At 39.9% G+C, this 27,748-nt stretch overlaps 1 protein-coding gene across 3 annotated transcripts in view; it reads right to left on the minus strand.

Annotated features, from left to right (window-relative positions):
* ZC4H2 (zinc finger C4H2-type containing) overlaps nucleotides 1–27,748 on the minus strand; it is a 77,544-nt gene that overhangs the window by 6,253 nt on the left and 43,543 nt on the right. The gene's annotated exons all lie outside the window — the stretch shown is intronic.

Here is a 27,748-nt window from a genome sequence, read left to right on the forward strand (position 1 = left end):
TCAGTTCCAGAAGAGGAAGGGTAATGGAAGAACTATAGTTCATTTCTTTTCCTAAAAAATAAAACCTGTACATGGGTTGTTAAATCCCAATTGTATACTCTCTGGTTCAGTAATAGCACACCCATGAATTTATTCTAAGGAAATAATTAGAGGAAACAAAAAGTTAATACACAGGAATATTCATTCTGGACTATGAGCAAAATTGCAATATGTAGGAAGCCATTAAAAGAATCACTATGAAGACTTGTGACATGGAAAATGTTGAAGATATACTCAATGAAAAAGTATATACATTAGGTTGAATTTTTCAAAGTATACATGCACAAAGTATACTGGCACAGTTTCAAAGACCTTTAACACCATTTGAAGCCTGCCTAAATGAAAGAGCCACAAAGATTTGGAAGGAGGCTCCTATAGAGCACATTGTTTTCCTCCCACTGGCTCTCTGTGCTCTCTGGTTTTTAAGTACTGCCTAGTTGTTACCCATCTCCTGTCTTCTGCATCAGTACCTGGCTTTCACCTTTGCTCCAGCCCATCCCATGGGTGCTCTTGCTCTACACACTAGACACTGGCCTCTGGCTTTAGCCTGTTTTTGTCTTTAGTTTCTCTCTCCTGGGGATACTGCCTTAAGAGGTGACTATCAGTGGTGCAGAACCACAAAGAGTACTGTATTATTTGGATAGGACAATGGGAGAAAATTTTTTCTTTATTCAAAACTTCTTTTCATGTTATTATATTTTGTTACCTTAGAAAAGGGTAAAAACATTGGGTGTTATTATCCTATTTGTAGAATAAAAAAAAAAAAAAGAAATTGAGGTTCGGGTATTAACTTGCCTAAGACCACAGAACTAGTAAATAGGATGTTAACACTTGAATGCATGGCTCTCTAATGCCACCCACTATTCCACACTGCCTGACTGGGGCTTCCCAGTCTAAAGAGCATAAACATATTGAGGGTTCTTGGTATACCTGTTCAACTGTCTTGCAAAGGATGAAACTGACTTGTATTGGTCAATTAACTAACTATTTAGAGCCCCTCCTATCTAGACATCCATTTTCCCCCTCTATATTACATGCAGAACAATCTGAACTTCACCTATCCTTATCCCAATTTACAGATGAGAAACTAATGAGATTCAAAGTGATACAATATATCACACTAAGTCATAGAACCAGTTTGTGGCAGTGCTCACCCTACAACCTGTTTCTGTATTAAGCATAGCAATATTAGGAAGGAACACAAGCTTTAGATTCAGGCCTGGATATAAATCTGTGTTCTGCCCTTGACTGGTTATTTGTTTTCGGACAATAATAATAACAACAGTTGTTATATGCAAATGATGAATTCTTGAACACTACAACTGAAACTCATGATATAATACATGTTGGTTAATTGACTTTAAATTTAAAAAAAGGGGAAGAGTCAAGATGGTGGGAGAGTAAGGAACCTCAGTTCATCTAGTCCCTCATATTTAACTGTATATCTATGAAACCATTCTGAACACACATAAATTCAGCCTGAGATGTAAGAAAATATATCTGGAACTCTACAAATGGAAAAACAACAACTTTTTGCAAGGTAGGAAGAGCAGAATCATGAATCTTCAGGAAATGTTGGAAGATAAAGAGACAGGGGATGGAGCCTTCATAAGCTGGCTATCAGAAGTGCAAAAATCAGAACCATTAGAAACCTTCTCCAGGGAGAGACATCCCTTTCTGAAAAGGGAACAGGGATTAAAATAGCAGAATTTTACATGCATCACTGTGGTCTCAGGATACCAGGAAACAAAGAAAAACAGGGCTGCCTGATCTGAAAGAGTGTCCAAGCAGTGGAGTGGGGAAACTGGTTATGGTCAGTGAGCCCAGAAGGGACTCTCAGCTCCAGTTACCATAAACTGCAAGGCAGACCAGTAGGGAGATTGCTCTCTTCCTAAGCACTCTGAAAAAGACTGGGACATGTGGGCCATTTAACATCCCCTGGGAGTGACAAAACAGCTGAGCCTATGACTGAGCAACAGCTCTCAGGGCAGTGGTGGTCCCAGAAAGGAGACCCAGCTGTGACCTGGGAGCAGTGAAGCAGGGCATGCATGCAAGCCCCCAGTAGCTCACAGTTGCAAAGACACAAAGTGAAGTGTCGCTCATGGACCCTGGGGGCTCCACCCAGGATAATTGCAGTGGGGGCAAACGATGAGAGTATGTGGGTTTGGTGAACACAGAAGTGGAGATGGTTTAACTTGGAGGGTTTACTAAAGAAGTATGGTTGACTTGGAGGGTTTACTGAAGAAGGGGTACCATGATTTTGCAGCTCTGGGCCAGAGATCCTGGCACAGCTGGTTTTGTTCTGACCTTCTGAAGAGGTGAAGAAAGCCACCAGGGAATAAAAGCCACACAGAGGACCAGCTAACCTTAAGCCCATCCCCCTGACAAGGGGTGGGGTAACTCCACCCAAGCAAGACACTGGAAAGCCAAAACAGCAGGCCCCTCCCCTTGAAGACAGACTGGAAAAACTGGTGAATGACAAGCTTATATATCTCACAGGACTGTAAAACTCCAGCACCAGGGGAAAACAATATACTGAGTTCCAGGTGTTTCCTCCCAAATCATTTATCCCTTAGTCTAAAATTTTATATTTCTTCTTTTTATAAACATTTTCCCCATTGCAACCAGAGTCTTATTTTACCACCTTATATTTTTACATGATTTTTTTAAAGATTTTATTTATATTTGACAGACAGAGAGCACAAGTAAGCAGAGAGGCAGGCAGAGAGAGAGAGAGAGAGGAGGAAGCAGCCTCCCTACAGAGCAGAGAGTCAGATGTGGGGCTTGATCCCAGGACCCTGGGATCATGACCTGAGCTGAAGGCAGAGGCTTTAACCCACTGAGCCACCCAGGCGCCCCATACCACCTTATATTTTTAAATCACTTTTTAACTTTTTTCCCCTCACATCCACATTTTATAGATTTATGCCTCACTCAAGTCCTTTTTTCACTATAGCCAAAATTCAATCAGGAACAAGAAGATCACACTGCTTTGTCTACCCTATGAGATTATAGTATCTACCCCCCCTTTTTATTGTTTTGGCTCATCTTGGGTTTATTTCCTTTTCTTTGATGGCTTCAAATCACTCCACATTTTTTCCAGGGTGACTATGTCTTGGCTCATGGTTGATATTTTGGACTCTGTTCATTCACTCAGCCATCCTTCCCTGGGCAGAATAAAGGAAAGAACCAGAGGCAGTGTTCTCTGCAACAGAGCTAATCGATATGGATATAAGCAAGATGTCAGAGATAAAATTCAGGATAGCAATCAAAAAGTTAATGGCTGGGGCACCTGTGTGGCTCAGTGGGTTAAAGCCTCTGCCTTCAGCTCAGGTCATGATGATCCCAGGGTCCTGGGATTGAGCCCCACATTGGGCTCTCTGCTCAATGGGAAGCCTGCTTCCCTTCCTCTCTCTCTGCCTGCCTCTCTGCCTACTTGTGATCTCTGTCTGTCAAATAAATAAATAAAAATCTTTAAAAAAAAGTTAATGGCTAGGCTTGAAAAAGCATAAATGAAAATACAGAATCTTTAAGGGTGGAAATGAGATCTAAGGAGGCCAAACCATGCTATGAATGAGATGCAGTTTAAACTGGATGCTCTAACAGCTAGGGTAAATGAGACAGAAGAGAGAATAAGTGATCTAGAGGACAGGCTGATGGAAAGGAAAGAAGTGGAGGAAAAGAGAGAAAGACAACTAATTGCCCATGAAGGAAGGCTTCAGGAATTTAATAATGCCTTGAAACAAACCAATATCCAAATTACAGGGATCTCAGAGGAGGTGGAGAGAGAATCTAGAAGGCTATTTGAGAAAATCATTACTGAAAACTTCCCTAATCTTGGAAGGAAACAAGCATTCATGTCCATGAGGCAGAGGGGACCCCTCCCAAAATCAATAAAAATAGATGAATACTCTGACATACAATAGTGAAGCTTTCAAATCTTAGAGCCAAAGAAGCTATGCTGAGAGCAGCTAGGGAGAGATTTCTTATGTATGGAGAGAGGAACATCAGAATAACATTAGGCCTAACCATGGAAACCTGGCAAGACAGAAAGGGCTGGAAAGACATATTCAGGGTACTAAATGAGAAGAACGTGCAGCCAAGAATACTTTATCCAGCAAGGCTCTCATTCAGAATGGAAGGAGAGATAAAGAGTTTCCAGGACACTCAGAAGCTGAAAGAATATGTGACTACCAAGCCAGCCCTGTGAGAAATATGAAGAGGGATCCTATAAGTGAAGACATGCCCCATGAGTAATATAGACCAGAAATTTACACAGGAACAGGGACTTTGGGAGAGGGGGACATGATGGTGACTGAGTGGAGGACCTCATTTCATCTAGTCCCTCAAGTATAGCTGGATATCTATCAAACCATTCTGAATACACATGAATTCAACCTGAGATGTAAGTAGATTTATCTGGATCTCCACAAGCAGAAAAATGACTACTTTTTTTGAAGTAGGAGGTGTGGAATCTTGAATCTTTGGGGGAAATATCGGAAGAGAAGCATAGTGGGGAGGAAGCCTCCACAAGCCTGCCACTGGAAATTGATATAACACTGGAGCAAAAAAATTGAAAGCCTTGGAAATCCACTCTAGTGAGAGGCACCCCCTTCTGAAAAGGGCACAGGGGATGAGTAGGGCAGAATTCTAGGTGGACCATTGTGGTTTTGGAGTTCCAGAAGACTCAGGAAGAATGGGAGAGCCTAAACCAATGGAATGCTTAAGCAATGGAGTAGGGGGACTGGTTGTGGTCAGGAAGCCCAGAGAGGACTTTCCGCTCTGAACACCATAAACTGTGAGCCAAGCTGTTAGGAAGGCCGCCCTCTGCCTGACCACCCTGAAAAAGACTAGAAGGTGCGGGCTGTCAAACATCTTAGGGGAGATACAGAACTGCTTGCACCCATGACAGGGACAGCTTTCAGGGCAGAGTGGCCTATGAGGAGACGCTGGGGCCACCCAGGGGTGGGGCAGCACAGTGTGATCTAGGAGCTGCAGAGGAGGGTGCACATGCGAGCCCACAGCTGCTGGCAGTTGTGGAGTCACATGGTGCAGATGTGCTCACGGGTGCAGATGGCTCCCTTGGGAGAAGAGCACCTGGTGGGAATCACGGGATTCAGCAGTTTGACACATAAAGACCTGCTCCCATGACTGGGCAACAGCATTCAGGGCAGTGTGACCCCCAAGGGACACTGGGGCAGCACACAATATAACCTGGGAGATGTGGAAGAGGGTGCACGTATGAGCCAATGGATGTTACCAATTGCAGAGTCACAAAACAGAGATACTTGCAGGTCCCCATGACTCCCCTGGGAGAGATGGGGCAGGCACGAATTACGTGAGTGTGTAGAGTCTGGTACATGCAGAGGTGGAGAAGGATTGGCCTGGAGAGTTTGATGGGGGTGAGGGGTGGACTTCGACATTGCAGCTCTGGGCCGGAGATTCCTGAAGGGCCACGTTTGCTCTGACCCTCTAAAGAGAAGCAGAAAGACAACAGGGAACAAAAGCTACACAGCCAACCCGCTCACATTAAGCCCATCCCCCTGATAAGGGATGGGACAACTTCACCCAGGAAAAGATTCCTGAGAAGCTAAGAGGCATACCCCTCACCCAGAAGGCAGATTATGAATGATGAGCTTACTTGCCACAATACTGTAAAATTCCAGTGCCAGAGGAAAATAATACAGGGAGCTCCAGTTGTTCCCTTCTGGCTCGCTCATATTTCAGACAAAAATTTTAAATTTCGTTTTTAGTTTCTTTTCTTATTTTTTCTTTCCTTTTTTTTTTTTAACTTATTTATTTGTTAGAGAGAGAGAGCGAGCGAGCACAGGTAGACAGAGTGGCAGGCAGAGGCAGAGGGAGAAGCAGGCTCCCCGCCGAGCAAGGAGCCCGATGTGGGACTCGATCCCAGGACACTGGGATCATGACCTGAGCCGAAGGCAGCCGCTTAACCAACTGAGCCACCCAGGCGTCCCTTTTCTTTCCTTTTTAAAAAGATTTTATTTATTTATTTGACAGACAGAGATCACAAGTAGGCAGACAGGCAGGCAGAGAGAGAGAGAAAGGAGGTAGCAGGCTCCCTGCAGAGCAGAGAGGCTGATGCGGGGCTCGATCCCAGGACCCTGGGACCATGACCTGAGCTGAAGACAGAGGATTTAACCCACTGAGCCACCCAGGTGCCCCATTTCTTTCCTTTTTTTAACCCTGCTTCCATTTCAAAAAGATTTGTATTTCACAGCCTATATTTTTAAGTCACTTAAATTTAATTTTCTTTTTCTATATTTGTTTCTATTTTTATTTTTATTTCTATAACTCTTATTTCTATTTTCTATATATTTTTATAGATTTATGCCCCATATAAGCCTGTTTTTCACTCTATTCAATTTTATCTTGGTATACATGTAAGTTCTGATTTCTTTGCAATTTTGGGAAATAGTGTCTTCTAACACACTGATCAAAAATCAAGCAGGAACAGCCACACCCCCTGCTCTGTTCACACTGAGAGATTGTAATCTTTCTCCCGATCCCCTCTTTATTTTTTCTCTTATCTCTTTTCTTTTTTATTGTTTTGGATCATCTTGGCTTTGGTGGCATATCTGTGGTAGTTTCTACCACTTCAGATTTTTTTGTAGGTGCATTTTGCTTTGGTTGTGGTTGATATTTTGGACTCTGCAATTCCCTCAACCATCCCTCAACAGAATACCTAGGAGGAGGAACTCCCAAAAAAGAAAAGAACCAGAGACGATGTGCTCTGCTACAGATCTAAGGGATATGGATTCAAGCAAGATGTCAGAGATAGACTTCAGGGTACAAATTATGAAGTCAACAGCTAGGCCTGAGAAAAACATTAGCAACAAGAAAGAATCTCTAAGGGCAGAAATGTAATCTAATCAGGCCAAATTTAAAAATGCTATGAATGAGATGCATTCTAAACTGGATACTCTAACAGCCAGGGTAAATGACACAGAAGAACAAATTAGTGATATAGAAGATAAGCTGATAGAAAGGAAGGAAGCTGAAGAAGATAGGGATAGATAGCTAGAAGCCCATGAGAAAAGACTTAGAGAGATCAATGGCACCATGAAACATTGCAATGTCAGAATTATTGGGATCCCTAAGAGGGTGGAGAGAGAGAGGGCTAGAAGGTATATATAAGCAAATCATAGCTCAGAACTTCCTTAATCTGGGGAAGGAAACAAGCATTCTTGTCCAAGAGGCAGAAATGACCCCTTCCAAATCAATAAAAACAGATCAACACCCCAGTATATAACAGAGAAACTTGCAAATCTTAGAGGGACAGAAGATATCTGGAGAGCAGTTAGGGGTAAGAGATTTCTGACATACAGAGGGAGGAACATTGAAATAACATCAGACATATCCACAGAGACCTGGCAAGCCGGAAAAGGCTGGCAAGACATAATCAGGGTACTAAATGAGAAGAACATGCAGCCAAGAATACTCTATCCAGCAAGGCTGTGATTCATAATGGACAGAGAGATAAAGAGCTTCCAGGGCAGGGAGAAACTGAAAGAATATTTGACCACCAAGCCGGCCCTGCAAGAAATATAGTGGGGAGTCTGTAAAAGAAGAATATAGACCAGAAATTTACAGAGACAATCTACAGAAACAGGGACTTTATAAGCAATATTATGGCACTAAATTCATCTTTCAATAGTTATTGTCAACATGAACAGACTGAAAGCTCCCATCAAACGGCACAGGGTTTCAGATCAGATAAAAAAGCAGGACCCATTCAATTGCTGTTGTTTCCTTATTGATTTTCTCTTTGGATGATCTGTCTATTACTGAGAGTGCTGTGTTAAGATCCCCATCTATTAATGTATTTATATCAATATGAGTCTTTATCTTGATTAATAGTTGGCTTATGTAGTTGGCTGCTTGTATTGGGGGCATAAATATTTACAATTGTTAGATCTTCTTGGTGGATAGACCCTTTAAGAATGATGTAGTGTCCTTTTGTATCTCTGACTACAGTCTTTAGTTTAAAATCTAATTTATCTGGTATGAGAATCGCTACCCCAGGCTTCTTTTCAGGCCCATTGGCATGAAAGATGCTTCATCTCTTCACTTTCAGTCTGGATGTATCCTTAGGTTCAAAATGGGTCTCATGTAGACAACATATGGATGGGTCCCGTCGTTTTATCCAATCTGCAACCCTGTGCTATTTTATGGGAGTGCTTAGGCGATTCATGTACAGAGTGATTATTGAGAGATACATTTTTATTGACATCACGTTGCCTGTAAAGTCCTTGTTTCTATAGATTGTCTCTGTAAATTTCTGTTCTATGACACTCTTGGGTTCTTTCTTCTTCTATAGAACCCTCCCTTAATATTTCTTGTAGTGCCAGCATGGTGGTCACATACTCTTTTGAACATTGCCAGTCTTGGAAGTTCTTTATCTCTCCATCCATTTTGTAGCTTTTTTTTAAGATTTTATTTATTTATTTGACAGAGAGAGAGATCACAAGTAGGCAGAGAGGCAGGCAGAGAGAGAGAGCAGGAAGCAGGCTCCCAGCTGAGCAGAGAGCCTGATGCGGGGCTCGATCCCAGGACCCTGAGACCATGACCCGAGCCAAAGGCAGAGGCTTTAACCCACTGAGCCACCCAGGCGCCCCTCTCTCCATCCATTTTGAATGTCAGCCTTGCTGGATAAGTATTCTTGGCTGCATGTTCTTTTCATTTCGTGCCCTGAATACGTCTTGTCAGCCCTTTCTGGCTTGCCAGGTTTCTGTGGACAGGTCTGATGTTATTCTGATGGGCCTTCCTCTGTACATAAGGAATCTCTTATCCCTAGCTGCTCTCAAGAGCTCCTGTCTAAAATTATGATTCATTAGTTCCACAATCAGGTGTCTCAAGGTATTTCTAGATTCTATGATCTTGGGGGTAGACCTTTCTGCCTCTAGGACATGAATGCTGGTTCTGGAACATTCCACAGATTGGAACAATTTTCATGGAGAATTTGTTCAACTCTACCCTCTAGTCTTCTTTCTTTCTCCTCCTCCTCAGGGATTCCAATAATTCTGACTTTGGAACATTACATAGCATCATTTATTTCCCTAATTCTGTTTTTGTGGCTTCTCAGCTGTTTGTTACAGGCCTCCTCCTGATCCTTTTTCTCTATCAGTTTGTCCTCTAGATCACTAATTCTATCTTCTGCTTCAGTTATCCTAGCTATTAGAGAATTTAGAATAGATTGGAACTCGTTGATAGCAATTTTAACTTCTTCCCTGGTGGCTTTCATTTCTGCCCTAATCGAGTCCATGTTGTCATTAATGGTTTTCTCCAACCTAGCCCTTGCCTGGGTAATTGTTACCCTGAATTCCCTTTCGAACATACTGTTTATGTCCATATCCAATAGCTGATGGAGAGGGCACAGTCTCTGAATTTTTCCTCTGTTGGGCATTCCTCCTCCTAGTCATTTTGGTTAGAGAGGGCTGAGGGGATGTGTAGCTGAATGTATCAACCATGATCCAGGCAAGATGCACTCTGGAACGCTTTGAGCAATCAGGAGTCCCTGCCAAAAAGAAAGAAAAGAGAGAGAGAGAGAGAGAGAGAGAGAGAAAGAGGGTGAAAAAGAAAAGAAAAAGAAAAAAAAAAAACAGAGAAGACCCAGCCAGAATGGGCCCCAAAGGTAGGATTTATAAGGCATATGAACTGAAACAGACAAAGAAAAAGACCAACAAGAGTAAATGACAAGAAAAAAAGAACCCGGCCAAAATGAAGCCCAAGTATAAGATTTACATAATACCAGAACAAAAACAAATACACAGAAACACAGACAGAAGAAAAAGATGGGAGGGTGGTTATAAATCATCAGTGTGGGCGAGGAAGGTTATTTTGATTCTTTCTGGCTGTATCTTGATATCTTTGTTAAAGGACTCAAATTTCCAGAGATAAAGGGGGATTAAAACTGGTTTATATATAGGGGTAGTATTGATTAGGGAGAGGATTACCTTTAAGTTTTTCTCTAAATGAATATTAAGAAAAATAGAAAAGCAAAAGAAAACACAGATATATGTCTCAAAAAAGTTCAAGTTCAAAGGTTATTATGGAATTTGTTGCATTGATCCTCTCGTTATGATGGTAAATAGGTTAAAAATTAAAAAAAAGAAAAATAATAAGAATAGTGTGAATGTATTAAAAAATAAAGTTGTATCTGAGAAATATACAGGTTTAAGGGCAATACTGGGAGCTTAATATCTTCTTTTCCCTTAATATCGGGGTTTTGCAGTTTTATGGGGACCCTGTGGTGGTTGTCCTCTCATTTTTTTGGCTGGCTTTCTGGAGGAGGGGCCTGCTGCATTGTTTTTCAGGCAGCCTTGCTTGGGTTGAGTTCTCCTGCCCTCTAAGAAGGGGCTGGGCTCTGAGGAAACCGGCCTTTCAGGCTTTTGTTTTCTGGACATTCTCTATACCTGTTTTGTTTTTGTTTTTTGTATTTTCCTTTCTTTCCCCCCTTGGCGGCTGTTGTCAGTTCTTTGGAGGATTAGAGTAAAGCAAACTGCGCGTAGTCCTCCATTTCAGAGAGAAGCCTCAGTCTGTTCCCCTCTGGATGGTTCACAGCACACAGATTCCCCATCTGCCACCTCCCACCAGCAGAGCACATCCATAGCCACTGTCTCAGGGGTCGCAGGATCTCCTACTTGTCTCTGTACCCCCATGCCACCAAAGCTGTGAGCAATATTGGTTCAGGGAGCCTGCTTCCAGTGGCTGACTTTGCCGGGCTGCTCTCTGGGCAGGTCCAGACCGTCGGAGAGATCCCAACCAGACATAGTAATGAGATCTTCATTCTGGCCCTAGCTGGGAGTGTTCAGACCCTCGGCCAGTCCTAGAGACCACTGGCTAGTGCCAACACGGACCTCTCTCAGGGAAGTATGTGGAGCATGGCCCAGGCCCTGGTCAGTCATGCAGCATGCATGCACAGTGAAAAAGGCTGTGGTTCTAGAGAGTGCTGACTGGTGTCCACCCATACTCTCTCATGCCCACCTGGGGCTCAGGGCCCGTGGCCTGGAGGCTTTGCTGCACTCTCTCTGGCATGAGTGGTCACTGTCGATAGCTGTCCTGGGTCCATGGGCTTAAGCCTGTGATAGTAACTGCCTGATTCTACCAGTTGCCCCTTAAGACCTTTTGCTCTTTTTGAGTGCTTTTAACCAGATTTCAAGTTAATGCTGTTCCCCAATCATAGGGCACTCTCATATTGGGGTATTGCTTTCCAATGGGTTGCTTCTGGTGTCTGCCTCCCCCTTCTGTTTATTCTCAAATATAAGTCTGATTGTTCAAACTCCACTGCTTTAACTCACCACTGGCATCTTCTTCCCCTGTAGAGATGCAGAAGTGTATAATCCTACATCTCAGGCTGATTTCATGGATGTTCAGAGTGCTCTGGTAGATAATCAGCTCACTTTAGGGGAAAAGTTGAGACAGCATCTCCTACTTCTCCATCATCTTGCCCCCATCCCTATTTTTAATTTCTTAAGGAATCTCCACACTGTTTTCCAAAGTGGCTGCACCAACTTGCATTCCCTGCAACAGTGTAAGATGGTTCCCCTTTCTCCACATCCTCTCCAACACATGTTGTTTACTGTCTTGTTAATTTTGGCCATTCTTATTGGCATAAGATGGCATTTCAATGTGGTTTTGATTTGAATCTCGCTGATGGCTAATGATAATGAAAATTTTTTCATTATATCTGTTAGCCATTTGTATGTCTTCCTTGGATAAGTGTCTGTTCATGTCTTCTGCATATTGTGTGACATGATTATCTTTTTCTTGACTGTTGAGTTTGATGAGTTCTTTATAGATCGTGGATTTCAACTCTTGTTTATAGTGTCATTTGTAAATATTTTCTCCCATTCTGTGGGTTTCCTCCTATTGACTGTTTCCTTTGCTGTGCAGAAGCTTTTGATCTTGAGGAAGTCCCAAAAGTTCATTTTCGCTTTTGTTTCCTTTGCCTTTGGAGACATATCTTGAAAGAAGTTGCTGTGGCCGATGTCGAAGAGGTTACTGCATATGTTCTCCTCTAGGATTTTGATAGATTGTTGCCTCACGTTGAAGTCTTTTATCCATTTTGAGTTTATCTTTGTGAACGGTGTAAGAGAATGGTCAAGTTTCGTTATGCTATACATAACTGTCCAATTTTCCCAAACCATTTATTGAAGAGACTGTCTTTTTTCCACTGTATATTTTTTCCTGCTTTGTCGAAGATCATTTGACCATAAAGTTGAGGGTCTGTATCTGGGCTCTCTACTCTGTTCCACTGGTCTATATGTCTGTTTTTGTGCCAATACCATGCCGTCTTGGTGATCACAGCTTTGTAGTAAAGCTTGAAATCAGGCAACATGATGTACCCAGTTTTGTTTTTCTTTTTTAGGGTATCTGCTGGTTTCATCAAAATTTTAGTATTGTTTGTTCCAGCATTTTGAAAAATGCAGTGCAATTTTGAACAGGATGGCATCGAAAGTATAGTTTACTTTAGGCAGTATAGACATTTTAACAATGTTGATTCTTCTGATCCATGAGCATGTCAATGAAACTAGAAGGTGGTTCTTTGAAAGAATCAATAAGATCTATAAACCACTGGCCAAACTGATCCAAAAGAAAAGAGAGAGAACCCAAATTATTAAAATTATAAATGAAAGGGGAGAGATCACAACTAACACCAAGAAATAGAAACAATCATCATAATTTATTTTCAACAGTTACATGCCAATAAATTAAGAAACTTAGAAGAAATGAATGCATTCCTGGAAACACACAAACTTCCAAAACTGAATCAGGAAGATATTGACAACCTGAATAGACCAATATCTAGTAACAAGATTGAATCAGTAATCAAAAACCTCCCCCAAAACAAGAGCTCAGGACCTGAAAGATTCCCTGGGGAATTCTACCAAACATTCAAAGAATAAATAATACCTACTCTCCTAAAGCTGTTTCAAAAAATAGAAACAGAAGGGATACTTCCAGATGCTTTCTATGAAGCCAGCATTACCCTGAGCCCTAAACCAGGAAAAGAACCCACCAGAAAGGAGAATTCCAAACTAATATCCCTGATGAATATGGATTCTAAGATTCTCAACAAGATCCTAACTAATGGGATCCAACAGTACATTAAAAATATGACCAGGTGGGATTTATCCATGGGAGGCAGGGATGGTTAAACATTTACAGATCAATCAATGTGATAGGACAAATCAATAAAAGAAGAGAGAAGAACCACATGGTCCTCTCAACTGATGCAGAAAAAGCATTTGACAAGTTACAGCATCTGTTCCTGATTAAAACTCTTCAAAGTATAGGGATAGAGGGAACATTCCTCAACTTCATAAAATCTATCTATGAAAAACTCACAGCAAATATCATTTTCAACAGGGAAAAGCTGACAGCCTTCCCTTTGAGATCAGGAACACAAAAAGGATGCCCACTCTCACAACTCTTGTTCAACATAGTACTAGAAGTCCTAACAACATCAATCAGACAACAAAAATAAATAAAAGGCATTCAAATTGCCAATGAAGTCAAACTCTCTCTCTTCACAGATGACATGCTACTTTATATGGAAAACCCAAAAGACTCCACCCACAAACTACTAGAACTCATAGACCAATACAGTAATGTGGCAGAATGCAAAATCAATGCAAAGAAATCAGTTTCTTTCTTATACTCTAAGAATGAAATTATAGGAAGGGAAATTAGAGAATTGATTCCATTTACTATAGCACCAAGAACCATAAGATACCTAGGAATAAACCTAACCAAAGAGGTAAAGGATCTGTATTCAAGGAACTACAGAACACTCATTAAAGAAATTGAAGAAGACACAAAAAGATGGAATACGATTCCATGCTGATTGATCAGAAGAATAAACATTGTTAAAATGTTCATACTGCCTAGAGCAATCTATACTTTCAGTGCCATTCCAATCAAAATCCCACCAGCATTTTTCGAATAGCTGGAACAAACAGTCCTAAAATTTGTATGGAACCAGAATAGACCCCAAATTGCTAAGGAAATGGTGAAAAAGAAAAACAAAACTGGGTGCATCACGTTGCCTGATTTCAGGCTTTACTACAAAGCTGTGTTCACCAAGACAGCATGGTACTGGCACAAAAACAGACACATAGACCAGTGGAAGAGAGTAAAGAGCCCAGATATGGACCCTCAACTTTATGGTCAAATAATATTTCAGAAAGCAGGAAAAAATATACAGTGGAAAAAAGACAGTCTCTTCAATAAATGGTTTTGGGAAAATTGGACAGCTATGTGTAGAAGAATGAAACTTGACCATTCTCTTACACCATTCACAAAGATAAACTCAAAATGGATAAAAGACATAAATGTGAGGCAGGAATCCATCAGAATCCTAGAGGAGAACATAAGCAGTAACCTCTTCAACATTGGCCACAGCAACTTCTTTCAAGATATGTCTCCAAAGGCAAAGGAAACAAAAGCGAAAATGAACTTTTGGGACCTCATCAAGATCAAAAGCTTCTGCACAACAAAGGAAACAGTCAACAAAACAAAAAGGCAACCCTCAGAATGGGAGAAGATTTTCGCAAATGGCACTACAGACAAAGGGCTGATATCCAAGATCTATAAGAACTAGTCAAACTCAACACACACAAAACTGATGATCACGTCGCACAATGGGCAGAATACATGAACAAACACTTCTCCAAAGAAGACATACAAATGGCTAACAGACACATGAAAAAGGGTTCCTCATCATTAGTCATCAGGGAGATTTAAATCAAAACGATACGGATACCACCTTACACCACTTAGAATGGCCAAAACTAACAAGACAGTAAACAACATGTGTTGGAGAGGATATGGAGAAAGGGGAACCTTCTTATACTACTGGTGAGAATGCAAGTTGGTGCAGCCATTTTGGAAAACAGTGTGGAGATTCCTTAAGAAATTAAAAATAGAGCTTCTATATGACTGTGCAATTGTACTACAGGGTATTTACCACAAAGATACAGATGCAGTGAACAGAAGGGCCATCTGTACCCCAATGTTCATAGCAGCAATGGCTGCAGTCACCAAACTGTGGAAAGAGCCAGGATGCCCTTCAATGGACGAATGAATAAAGAAGATGTGGTCCATATATATTATGGAATATTATGCCTCCATCAAAATGGATGAATATCCAACTCTTGTATCAACATGAACGGGACTGGAAGAGATTATGCTGAGTGAAATAAGTCAAGCAGAGAGAGTCAATTATCTTATTTGTGGAGCATAAGAAACAACATGGAGGTCATAGGGAGATGGAGAGGAGAAGGGAGTTGAGGAAAATGGAGGGGGAGAAGAGCCATGAGAGATTGTGGACTTTGAGAAATAAACTGAGGGTTTTGGAGGGGAGAGGGGTGGGGGATTGGGTGAGCCTGGTGGTGAGTACTATGGAGGGCTTATATTGCATGGAGTACTGGGTGTGGTGCATAAACAATGAATTCTGGAACACTGAAAAGAAATAAAAAAAAAGCAGGACCCATCCATATGCTGTCTACAGGAGACTCATTTTGAGCCTAAAGAAAACTCCAGATTGAAAATAAGGAGATGGTAAACCATTTATCATGCCAACTGACCTCAAAAGAGACCTGGGGTAGCAATCCATTTATCAGACAAATTAGATATTAAACCAAAGACAGTAGTAAGAGATGTAAAAGTACACTATATCATATTTAAAGGCTTCATCCAATAAGAAAATCTAACAATTGTAAATATCTCTGCCCCCAATATGGGAGCAGCCAACTATACAAACTATTAACTGAAATAATCATATTTATAATAATACATTAATAGTAGGAGAGTTCAACACTCCACTCACCCCAATGGATAGATCATGTAGGCAAAAGATCAATGAAGAAACAAGACCTTTGAAGCACACATTGGGCAAGATGGACTTTGTAGATATATACAGTACATTTCATTCTAAAACAAGAGACTACTCATTCCTCTCGAGTGCACATGGAACCTTCTCCAGAATAGATCACACACTGTGTCACAAATTAGGTCTCAACCAATACCAAAAGATTGAGATTATTCCCTGCATATTTTCAGACCACAATGCATTGAAACTGGAACTCAACCACAAGCAAAACATTGGAAGGAACACAAACACTTGGAGGTTAGAAAGCATCCTGCTAAAGAATGTATAGGTCAAACAGGAAATTTGATGCAAACACATGAGAATGAAAACACATCAGTTCAGAACCTATGGGATACTGCAAAGGCAGCCCTTAGAGGGAAGTACATAGCCATCCAAGCCTCTCTCAAAAAATTAGAAAAATTCCGGGGCGCCTGGGTGGCTCAGTGGGTTGAGCCTCTGCCTTCGGCTCAGGTCATGATCCTGGGGTCCTGGGATCGAGCCCCACATCGGGCTCTCTGCTCAGCAGGGAGCCTGCTTCTCCCTCTCTATCTGCCTGCCTCTCTACCTACTTCTGCCTACTTGTGATTTCTCTCCCTCTGTCAAATAAATAAATAAATAATCTTTAAAAAAAAATTAGAAAAATTCCAAATGCACAGTCTAACATTACACCTAAAGGGTTTGGAGAAAGAACAGCAAATAAAGCCTATACCAAACAGTCAAAGAGAAGTAATAAAGAACAGAAATCAATGAACTAGAAACTGGAAGAATAGTATAACAGAAAAACAAAACTAGAAGCTGGTTCTTTGAAACAATTAATAAGATCGATAAACCTCTGGCCAGAATTATCCAAAAGAAAGAGAAAGGACCCAAATTAGTAAAATCATGAATGAAGGGGTAGAGATCATGACTAATACCAAAGAAATGGAGGCAATTAGTAGAAATTATTACCAACAGCTATATGCCAACTAACTAGGCAATCTGGAAGAAATGGATGTAATCCTGGAAACTTATAAACTACCAAAACTGAAACAGGAAAAAATAGACAATCTAAATAGACCAGAACCAGTAATGAAATTGAAGCAGTAATCAAAAACCTCCCAAAAAACAAGAGTCCAAGGCCAGATGGCTTCCCAGGAAAGTTCAGCCAAACATTTAAAGTAGAAATTATACCTTTTCTACTGAAGCTGTTCCAAAAAATAGAAATAAAACTTTCAAACTCATTTATGAGGCCGGCATTACCCTGATCCCAAAACCAGACAAAGACCACATCAAAAAGGAGAATTACAGACAAATACCCCTAATGTACCTGGATGCTAAAATACTCAACAAGATCCTAGCCAACAGGATCCAACAGTACATTAAAGAGATTATTCACCACGACCAGGTGGGATTTATTCCTGGGATGAAGGGTGGCTCAACATTCACAAATCAATCAATGAGATAGATTAACAAAAGAGGAGACAAGAGACATATGAATCTCTAAATTGATGCAGGAAAAGCATGTGACAAAATACAGTATCCTCTCCTGATTTAAATTCTTCAAAATGTAGGGATAGAGAAGACATACCTCAATATCACAAAAGGCATCTATGAAAAGCCCATAGTGAATATCATTCTCAATGGGGAAAAACTGAGACCTTTTCTTTAAGGTTAGAAACATGATAGGGATGCCCACTCTCACCACTACTGTTCAACATAGTACCAGATGTTCTAGCGTAAGCAATCAGACAACAAAAATAAATAAAAGGCTCTCAAATTGGCAAAGAAAAAGTCAAACTCTCTCTCGTCACAGATGACATGATACTTTATGTGGAGAACCTCAAAGACTCCACCTCCCCAAATTATTAGAACTTATACAGCAATTCAGCAACGTGGCTGGATATAAAATCAATGCACAGAAATCAGTTGCATTTCTATATATTAACAATGTGACTGAAGAAAGATAAATTAAGGAATTTATTCCTTTATAATAGCACCAAAACCATTAGATACCCAAGAAAAAACCTAACCAAAGAGGTAAAGTATCTATATTCTAAGAACTACAGAAGACTTATGAAGAAATTGAGGAATACAAAGAGATGGAAAAACATTCCATTCTCATGGATTGGAAGGATAAACATTGTGAAAAGAACTATGTTGCTCAGCGAATCTACACTTTAAATGCAATACCTATCAAAATACCATTGACATTTTTCGCAGACCTGGAAGAAACAATCCTAAAATTTATGTGGAACTAGAAATGACCTTTAATTGCCAGGGGAATGTTGAAAAAGAAAAATAAAGCTGGGGGCATCACAATGCTTGACTTCAAGCTATATTACAAAGCTGTGATAATCAAGACAGCATGTACTATCATAAAAAGAAACACATAGATCAGTGGAACAAAATAGAGAACCTAGAAATGGGCCCTCAAATCTATGGTCAACTAATCTTTGGCAAATCAGGAAAGAATATCCAATGGAAAAGGACAGTCTCTTCAATAAATGGTGCTGGGAAAATTGGATAGCCTCATGCAGAAGAATTAAACTTGTCCATTATCTTGCACCATACACAAATGTAAAATCAAAATTGATGGAAGATGTAAATGTGAGATAAGAATCCATCAAAAGCTTAGAGGAGAACATGGGCAATCACCTCTTCAGCATCAGTGACACCAACTTCTTGCAAGATATGTCTCTAAAAGCAAGGGGAGCAAAAGCATAAATGAACTATTGGGACTTCATCAAGATAAAAATCTTCTGCATGGCGAAGGAAACAGTCAACACAACTAAAAGGCAACCTACAGAACAGGTGAAGACATTTGCAAATGACATAACAGATAAAGGACTGATATCAGATTTATGAAGAACGTCTCAAAGTCAACACCCAAAAAACAAATAATCAGATTATGAAATGGGTAGAAGACATGAATAGACACTTCTCCAAATAAGACATACAAATAGCTAACAGAACCATGAAAAAATTCTCCACATCACTTGTCATCAGGGAAGTGCAAATCAAAACCACAATGAGATATCACTTTATACCAGTTAGAATGCTAAATTTAATAAGACAGGGAACAACAAATGTTGGAGAGGTTGTGGAGAAAGGGGGACCCTCTTACACTGTTGGTGAGAATGCAAGCTGGTAGAGCCACTTTGGAAAACAGTATGGAGGTTCCTCAGGATGTTAAAAGTAGAGCTACCATATGACCCAGCAATTGCACTACTGGTTATTTACCCTAAAGATATAAATGTAGTGAAAAGAAGGGGCACCTGCACCCCAATGTTCATAACAGCAATGTCCACAACAGCCAAACTGTGGAAAAAAGACAAGTTGTCCTTCAACAGATGAATTGATACAGAACATATGGTTTATATGGGATATTACTCAGCCATCAGAAAGGATGAATACCTACCATTTACATCAATGTGGATGGAACTGGAGTGGATTATACTAAGTGAATAAGTCAATCAGAGAAAGACAATTACCATATGGTTTCACTCATATGTGGAATATTAGAAGTAGCACAGAGGATCATAGGGGACAGGAGGGAAAATTGAATGGGAGAAATCATAAAGTGAGACAAACCATGGGAGTCTCTTGACTCTGGGAAACCAACTGAGGGTAGAGGAAGAGGAGGTGGGTGGGGTAATAGGGCAACTGGGTGATGGGCATTAAGGAGGGCATGTAATGTGATGAGTTCTAGGTGTTGTACACAACTGATGAATTATTGAACACTAAATCTGAAACTGTTAATGTAGTATAAGTTGGCTAATTGAATTTAAATTTAAAAATTAGTAGATAATCAGGAAGAGCATTTAAGGTAGTAATGCAGGAAGGAATGGCAGACACAGAGTGAAAAAGTGTGATCTCAGAATTTCCTCTACAGTAAAAGTATAATGGCAAAAAAAAGGGACCCTGAACAGTTGTTTTTTTTTTTTTAATTTAAATTCCTGAACACGCTGTCTCATGAAAAACTATGTGATGACTAGTCAGGATGAGATGCAGAATTCAGTAGAAAAACACAACAAAGGGATCTAATATAGTCTGCGGGACACTGCAGAATCAAGAGGGCAGTCAGGGGACGCTTCCCTGGGAATCTGTGGATGTGACGTTAAGCTAAGACCTGGAAAATGAGTCAGAGGTAGCTGGTGAGTGCAGGTCGTCACAGAGGAAAGCCGTCCAGGCAGAAAGAACAGCATGGGCAATGTCCTTGGAGCACAAAAGAATATGGCACACTAGAGGAATTAAACAAAGGTCAGTGTGGGTGGAGTTTTACTATAAGAGGGAGGAGGTCTGAGATAGAACTAGGATGGATGCCAGAACGTGGCCTGGAGATTGAGGATTTGGGACTTTTATCTTTAGGAAGAGGGGGAATCATTGTAACATTTCAAGCATAAGTAGAGTGACATAAATCTAATTATCTCACTTTACTTCTTGCAGTCTTAACTTCCTCATTAGTAACACAGGAATAATAATAGCACCTACTTCACTGGTTATGTGGTGAGGGTTAAATGAGCCAAGACATGTAAAGTTCCCAAGCAGAGTGTGTGGCACTTGCTGATGAGTGAACAAATTATAGTGCCCTTTTCTTCCCTCTCTGCTCAACTCTTCTGCTATGGTTATCTCCCACAGTGGTTTTAATTTTATTATAAAAAGCTTACAATGAGTAGGGTCTGTGTGTGTGCATGTGCATGTGTGCATTTGTATGCATGTGCACCTGTGTACATGTACTAGCATGAGCAGCAAGATATATTAACACTTGCTAAGATTATAATAATCATTAGCATAAGCCACCTCCTAACTTCAACATAAATAATTTTATAGAACTGGGGTGATCCTTCCTAATTTGTAACCAACTCAGTTAAGATGTCAACTACTACTAAATGAAATCAGGGTGAGAGATCTCTCCCACTAACGCTTCATAGAAACCAGGATGGTACATCTTTCCCTGTTTGGATGAGTGCCTTTCATGTTATCCTCCCTTCTTCTTTCCTCCAAGCTTAATTCTGCTTATAGAACCTCATGTTTTAAGGCAGGAAAGACACTACAGTCCCAGATTAAATCAAAATAAACCAAAGACTTTTCACCTGATTGGTTCATAGTCAAGTGCTCCCTGGAATTGGAAAATCAAAGGCAGAAAGTCTTCCTTAAAGTATCAGTGTTATTTCCTTTTTCTGAGAAGGAGGGCTGCCCCCAGCAAAATGGCAGCTCCATCCTTTGGGTATGAGGCCCAGGGTAACCACAATGTCTGCCTCTATCCATGGTGTTTTGGAGCTTTTTGTAATTGTCGATGTATTGCAAGAAATAGCAAGGACTAGAAACCTTGATTAAGGGGGGGAAGGGCCAAGTCTCCTATTTAAAAAAAGGAAACAGAGTTATGAAAATGGGTTTCAGAAACAGCCTCTCTTTAATGCTGTTTTTTTTTTAGATTATCTATCTATCTATCATCTATCTATCATCTATCAATCATCTTCTATCGATCTATCTATCTATTTATTACTTGAGAAAGAGCGAGAGAGAGAGAGAGCAGAGAGGGAGAGTGAGAGTGAGAAGCAGACTGTGGAGAGCTCATCTCAGCCTGTTCCCAGGACCCTGAGATCATGATCTTAGCTGAAGGCAGACATTTAACTGAGCCACCCAGGCACCCCTCTTTAATGCTATTTCTAAAGTCTGTTTCTGTGGGAGGAATCTGGTCCAGGCTTTAGTGGAAGGACAGCAATGTCACTGCGGCTTTGCTGGTATACTATCGTTACCTCTCAGCAGTGATATACCAAGGGCAGGAAAGTGGAAGCAGTCCATCCTGGGTGCAGATAATAAAAGGTATATTGTGTGTAGAGATTTAAAAGTAATCATAGAACCAACTAAAGCTGGTCTGCTCTTTATTATCACAATGGACTGACAATTCTAAACAATACCCACTAAAGGACATCTGTGCTGATTCTAATTATTATAAATTGTAAATTATGAACAAAGCTGCTATGAATATCAATGTAGAAGTTTTAGTGTGACCATAGTTTTCATTTCCTTAGAATAAATGACCAAGACTGAAATTCTTGGATTGTATGGTAATTACATGTTTATTTTTTCTAGTAACTTCCAATCTGTTTTCCAGAGTGGCTGTACCATTTCACATGCTCACCAATCATGCATGAGTGTTCCAGTTCCTCTACCTGGTCAGCCATTTTACTTGAGCTGTTTCAGTAGGCATGTGGTGATACTTCAAAGTGATCTTTTTTTTTTTTAAGATTTTGTTTATTTATTTGACAGGGAGAGACGTACCACAAGTGGGGGGGGTGGGTGGTAGAGGGACAAGCAGGCTTCCCACTGAGCAGGGAGCCTGATGCAAGGTTTAATACCAGGACCCTGGGGTCATAACCTGAGCTGAAGGCAGACACTTAACAACTGAGTCACCCAGGTGCCCCCCTCAAAGTGATCTTAATTTGCAGTTCCCTAATAGCTAGTGATGTTGAACATCCTTTCATGTACTTATTTGTCAACTGTATACCTTTTTGCCTAAAATGGCTATTGGTGTTTATTACATTTTTTAATTGGATTATTTGTCTTCTAACAGTTGAGTTTTGAGAGTCTTTATATATCCTAGACATAAGTACTTTGTCATATATGTGGTTTGCAAATATGTTCTCCCAGTCAGTAGCTTGTGTTTCACATCTTAATCAGGTTTTTAGCAGAATATTAAAAAAATTTGAAGTCCAATTTATCAAATTTTTCTCTTATAGATAATGCTTTGGTGTCAGGTCTAAGGCTCTTCACCAACCTCCATGTTCTGCAGATTTTCCCTTATATTATCTTTTAAATTTTTTATAGTTACATTTATATCTATGAGCAACTCTGAGTTAATTTTTGTATAAAGTGTGAAGTTTAGGCTGTGATCCCCCCCCCTTTTTTTTCTTGCTTATGGATATCCAATTGCTCCAGCACCATTTGTTGTAAAGACTGTTCTTCCTATGTTGGATTATTTTGCATCTCTGTCAAAAATCAGTTAGCCACACTGTGTGGGTCAATTTCTCAGTCCTCAATGTTGTTCCATTTATCTATGTGTCTGTCCCTTTGCCAATACCATGTAGCCTTGATTATTGTAGCTATATAAGTTTATTAGATCTAGGACTTTTTTACGTTTCTGTTGTTTTCAATTTATTGGAATTTCCTACATAGACAATTATGTTATTTGCAAACAAGGACAGTTCTATTTCTTTCTTTTCATTTGTAGGATTTTTTTTTATTTTTTTGACTAATTGTTCTGTCTAGAGCCTCTAGTACTATACTAACTAGCAGTGCTGAGAATGGACATCCCTACTTTCTTCTTGGCCTTGGAAGGATAGCATTATACTTCTTTCACAATGAAATATAATGTTGGCTATCCGGAAAGTTTTTATAGGTACACTTTATCAAGTTGAGAAAATTCTCCCTTATTCCTAGTTTTCTAAGATATATTATCATAAATGTGTTGAGTTTTGTCAAATGCAGTTATCTCTGTTAATTGACATGATCATGTGACTTTTCTTTTTTAGTCTGTTGATATGACAAGTAACACTGACTTTTTTAAAAAGATTTTATTTATTTATTTGACAGAGAGAGAGATCACAAGTAGGCAGAGAGGCAGGCAGAGAGAGAGAGAGGAGGAAGCAGGCTCCCTACTGAGCAGAGAGTCCAATGCGGGGCTTGATCCCAGGACCCTGAGATCATGACCTGAGCTGAAGGCAGAGGCTTAACCCGATGAGCCACCCAGGTGCCCCTAACATTGACTTTTTTAGTAGCAAACCAGCCTTGCAACTCTGGAATAAATCCCAGTTAATTATGGTATATAATTCTTTTTATATATGCTAAAATCTATTTGTTAATATTTTTATAAAGGTTTTTATGTCTTTATTCTTGAGTATGATTTTATTAATGTCAGAGAACACTCTGTTTTCCATTCTTTTGAATTTTGGGGGCATTATTCTGTATCCCAGGATATGGCCTATGTGTCTTCGTACATATTCCGTGGGCACTTGAATATATAACTTGTCTTTGGGTTAAGTGTTCTATGAATGTTAAGTAGATCCTGTTGCTGATGGTGTTGTGGCATTCTATAACCTTGCTGATTTTCTGTCTAGTTCTACCAAATGATAGAGGAATGTTAAATTTTCAACTATAATTGGATTTATCTAATTTTTTTTTCCCTTGGTTCTGTCAGATTTGCTTCATGTCTTCGGCAATTCTTTTGTCTGGTGTACACCCACTTAGGACTACTATGTCTTCTTGGTGGATTGATACTTTTATCATTATGTGATATACCTCTATGTATGCAATAATATTCTTTGCTCTGAAATCTACTTTATCTGATATTAGTATTTCCAGTCCTGTTTTCCTGATTAATGAACACATTATATATCTTCTTCCACTATCTTCACTTTCAACATACATATATCTATATACTTGAAGTGAGTTTCTTGTAGATAGCATATAAATGGGTCGCATTTTTTAATTATCTTGGCTAATCAGTATCTAATTGCTGTACTTAGGTCATTATATTTAGTGTACTTATGGACAAGTTAGAACTTAAGTTGTATCAATCCATTTTTGTTTACCATTTGATCTTTTATTTGTGTCTGTCGTTTTTTAGCTGCCATCCTGTGTTTAATTAATTTTATTTCAGAGTTATATTTTGTCTATGGTGTTTCTTCTAAAATTTTTATTTATTTTTTAAATTTCTTTTCAGTGTTCCAGTATTCATTGTTTATGCACCACTCCCAGTGCTCCATGCAATACATGCCCTCCATAATACCAAACACCAGGCTCACCCAACCTCCCAACCTCCTCTCCTCCAAAACCCTCAGTTTGTTTCTCAGAGTCCACAGTCTCTCATGGTTCATCTTCCCCTCCAATTGCTCCCAACTCCCTTCTCCTCTCCAGCTCACCATGTCCTCCATGTTATTCCTTATGCTCCACAAATAAGGGAAACCATATGACAATTGACTCTCTCTGCTTGACTTATTTCACTCAACATAATCTCTTCCAGTCCCATCCATGTTGATACAAAAGTTGGGTATTCATCCTTTCTGATGGAGGCATAATACTCCATAATATATATGGACCGCATCTTCTTATCCATTCCTCCATTGAAGGGTGTCTAGGTTCTCTCCATGGTTTGGCGGCTGTTGCCATGGCTGCAATGAACATTGGGGTACAGATGACCCTTCTTTTCACTACATCTGCACTACCCAGTAGTGCAATTGCAGGGTCATAGGGAAGCTCTATTTTTAATTTCCTAAGGAATCTCCACACTGATTTCCAAAGTGGCTGCACCAACTTGCATTCCCACTGACAGTCTAAGAGGGTTCCCCTTTCTCCACATCCTCTCCAATACACGTTGTTTACTGTCTTGTTAAATTTTAGCCATTCTAACTGGTGTAAGGTGGTATCTCTCTAAAGCGTTTTTAAGTCTATCTCTTTCTATAGTTTTTTAGTGGTTGCTCTAGGTATTACATTTCATAATTTTGTATTCTGTTGTGTCATCATTTTTTTAATTAAAAGATTTTATTTATTTATTTGACAGAAAGAGAGATCACAAGTTGTCAGAGAGGCAGGCAGAGAGAGAGGGAGAAGCAGACTCTCTGCTGAACAGAGAGCCTGACCTGGGGCTTGATCCCAGGACCCTGAGACCATGACCTGAGCCAAAGGCAGAGGCCTAACCCACTGGGCCACCCAGGCACTCCTGGGTCATCATTTTATTGGTATGATAGTATTGTATATTAATCACATATTTATTCTTTTTTTTTCTTCCTGATATTTCATGTTTTGTTCTTTTATTTCCTTTTAAAAATTCCCTTTATTTTAGGGTATATATGGATATTTTTGCTACATATAAACTTTAGGGTTTGGTTATGGGCTGCATTGTGTCTCTCAAAAATTCCCATGTTGAAGCCCTAACTCCCAATGTGAATGCATTTAGTTTGAGGTCCTTAAGAAATTAAGGTTAAATGAAGTCATAAATGTGGTACCCTAATCCAATTGGATTGGTCCTCTTATAAGAAAAGAGATACCAGAAATTGCTGTCTCTCTGAATGCACCAAGGAAAGGCCATATGAAAACACAGCAACAAGGTGGCAGACTAAAAGTCAAAAAGAGAGCCTTCACCACAAAACTAGTTTGCTACACTTTGACCATAACTGCCTCCATAAGTGAGAAAATAAATGTCCATTGTATAAGTCACCCAGTTTGTGATATTTTGTTGTAGAAGACTGAGCAGCTTTTGGTACTGTGAAGTGGGGTGCTACTTTTAAAAATACCTAAAAATGTGGAAGTGGCTTTGGAACTGGGTAATGAGTAGAGGCTGGACATGTTTGGGGTGCATGCTAAAAAAGCCTAGATTGCACTGAAGGGACTGTTGCTAGAAATATGGACATTAAAGGTGTTTCTCATGAGTTGTCATAGAGAAAAGAAGACCATGCTTTTGGAAACTGGAGGAAAGGTAATCCGTGTTAGAAAGTGGCAAAGAATTTGAATTTTGTTCTAGTGTTTTGTGAAAAGTAGTAAATGTGAGGAATGACATTGGATTTTTAGCTGAAGAGATTTTTAAGGAAAATATTGAAGGTGAGGTTTGGTTTCTCCTTGTTGCTTATAGTTAAATGCCAGAGGAGAAGGAGAAACTGAAAGAATCATTAAGCAAAAAGGAACCAGAAATTGAAGATTTAGAAAACTCTAATTCTATCTATATTGCAAAATACGATAAAACATGTTATGGAAAGAACACCAAGGATGTGCCTAGAAATCACTCTATGAGGAGATTACTTATAATTTTAATCAGGTATCTCAGTAGACTTCAGGAACAGAAATGAGATTACACAAGCACAGACACTGTCAGTATGGAGCAAGGAAAGGAGAAATATAAAATGAAGTTTTTGGAACTCCAGGATTCTACAGGAAAGGACAATAGACTTATTTGACTCAAACATGCTTTATCTTTCAAGTAAAGGGAAGAATTATGCTGAACATGATTCAAAGATCATCAGAGCTGCCACTTGCACCACAGGCCCAGAACTAACGGACCCAGGTGCAAGGCTGTTTTCTCCTCAGTTTCAAAGGGTGGGTTCCTCTCCTCAGTTCCAGAGGCCAGGATACCTCTGACTAGTGTTTCAGGAAAAAGGTGACTGCAAAGAGCTGTCAAGATGTGGTTGCCACAAGGAGCTGTAGGGGTGATGCTGCTCAAATTATCTAGCCAAAGAAGTTGTTTCTTGAGCCTTAATGGAACTTAACATGCTAGGTTTTGTACTTCATTGGGAACCATCAATCTGATCTTTCGGGTTTCTCCTTTTTAAGAAGGGAATGTCTATCCTATACCTGCCCTACCACTATACTTGTGAAACAGATACTTTGTCTGCTTTCACAGATGGAGAGGAATTTTGACTTTGGATGAATCATATCACAGGACTTACCCAAACATAATTTAGATGACAGTTAGATGAGATTATGTGCTCAGAATATATGCTTCAATGGGCTAAGAGAGTTGGGGTTATGAGAAGGAATGAACGACTTTTACATGTGAGAAGGATGTGTCTGGGGGGGCATAGAGTGGGAAGTAAAGAATGCATTGTGTCCTTATAAAATACATATATTCAAATCCTAACCCCCAAAGCGACAATATTTGGAGAGAAGATTTTTAGGGAGGCATAAGGTTAAATAAGGTCTTAACAGCAGAGCACAAATCCAATAGTATTGGTGGACTTATACATAGAGGCAGAGATATGTGAGCTGTTTCTATGCCCACACAAGAACAGAGGATAAACTCAAAATGGATAAAAGATCTAATCATGAAACCTGAAACCATAAAAC

The sequence above is a fragment of the Martes martes genome (genome assembly GCF_963455335.1).
Source record: "Martes martes genome assembly, chromosome: X".
Lineage (NCBI taxonomy): Eukaryota > Metazoa > Chordata > Mammalia > Carnivora > Mustelidae > Martes > Martes martes.